The sequence below is a fragment of the Hippopotamus amphibius genome, chromosome 8 (assembly GCF_030028045.1).
Source record: "Hippopotamus amphibius kiboko isolate mHipAmp2 chromosome 8, mHipAmp2.hap2, whole genome shotgun sequence".
Classification (NCBI taxonomy): domain Eukaryota; kingdom Metazoa; phylum Chordata; class Mammalia; order Artiodactyla; family Hippopotamidae; genus Hippopotamus; species Hippopotamus amphibius.
The window spans coordinates 119886522-119888099 of NC_080193.1; the positions used below are offsets into that span (position 1 = coordinate 119886522).

Consider the following 1578-nt stretch of genomic DNA (forward strand, 5'->3'; position numbering starts at 1 on the left):
CACCGCGTGGGAGTCGCAGGCTGAGGGAATCGCGAATTTCTCAGGCTCATCGGCTCCCACCGCCGCCTCCGGCCAAAAGCCACTGCCTCGCCTGCTGACCCAGTGCCCCACGCTCTGCAACGCCGGCCAGAACTGCCTGGGACCTGAGTGCTGAGCACTTCCGGGCCTGAGTACAGAGCACTTCCGGACCTGAGTACAGAGCACTTCCGGAGCTGAGTGCAGAGCACTTCCGAGCCCCCAGCCGGATTATGTGGAGCAGTTTTGGGACTGTCTGGTTCAAGGAATCGGCCTTGAGGAAACAGTTCTTATACCACAAGTTTGACCCACTCCTGAAAGACAGTCCTCAGAGACCGATACCTGTGACCCCTGAGACTCGCAGTGCAGGCGAGTCTGATGCCCCTCCCTCAGAAAGTCCACCTGAGGCCAAGCTGGTGGAATTTGATTTCTTCCGAGCTCGGGATGCTCCTGCGCCAGGTCCGCCCCATGTGTCCTTGGGCCGGGGGTACGTGCCCATCGTGGATGTGCTGCAGCACAGCCTGGACCTGGATGCTGCGGTGAAGCGACACAAAAGGAGAACCTGTTGCTGAAGTGCCCGTGTGAGGAGCTCTCTGTGAAAAAGCTGGAGGTGGGGAAGATCATGGACGGGTTTGAGGAGATTGTGTACCAGGCAATGGAGGAGGCTCTGAAACAGAAGACACTTACCAAAAGCTGAAATCCAGAAGGTTCTGGAAAAAAAAAATCAAATTATTGCAGACTGAACTGCATGGAAAAATCTCTTCAACCTTTTTAGGTGGTTTGAGAAACAGAAGGACTTGATCAAAGGCTACCGCACTTATGAAGAAGCATGGAAGAAGTGTATTGAGGATTACATAGAAAGAATTGAAAAGGAAGGCGAGAGATACCAGGTGCTGGAGGCCCATTCAGGAGAGAAATACAGGCTCACAAATGACGAGACTGCCCAGGTCTGGAGCAAGGCCCAAGGAGAGGCCTTGGCCCTGCACGTGAGCCTGAGGAAAGAGGATCCACTCACTGGAGAAGAACACTGAGCGGAAGTCTAAAGAAAATGATGAATTGACCAGAATCTCTTACCCACCTCATTTCCAAGATATAAAAGATCTGGATGTGGAAGTTTCTGACCAATGTCCATCTCTCCCTTCTATCTGTCTTGTCTGTCTGACTCTCTGTTAGAAGATTTCATGATCTTTCTTCTCTCCTGACCTCAACTTATATTTAAACTAGATTGCTTTAAAAAGGAGACTAAAGAGGATGGCCCTAGAGATTATCATACTAAGTGAAGTAAGCCAGACAGAGAAAGACAAGTATCATATGATATTGCTTATGTGTGAAATCTAAAAATATGGTACAAATGAACTTATTTACAAAACAGAAATAGACTCACAGACATAGAAAACAAACTTATGCTTACCAAAAGGGAAAGGGGCAGGGGAGGGATAAATTAGGAGTTTGGGATTAAAGCATACACATTACTATATATAAAATAGATAACCAACAGTGACCTACTGTATAGCATATGGAACTATACTCAATATCTTGTAATAATCTATAATAGAAGAGAAT

At 47.7% G+C, this 1578-nt stretch overlaps 1 pseudogene; it reads left to right on the plus strand.

Annotated features, from left to right (window-relative positions):
* Positions 1–248: 248 nt before the first annotated feature.
* LOC130859235 (transforming acidic coiled-coil-containing protein 3-like) lies at positions 249–1177 on the plus strand (annotated as a pseudogene).
* The last annotated feature ends 401 nt before the right edge of the window (positions 1178–1578 follow it).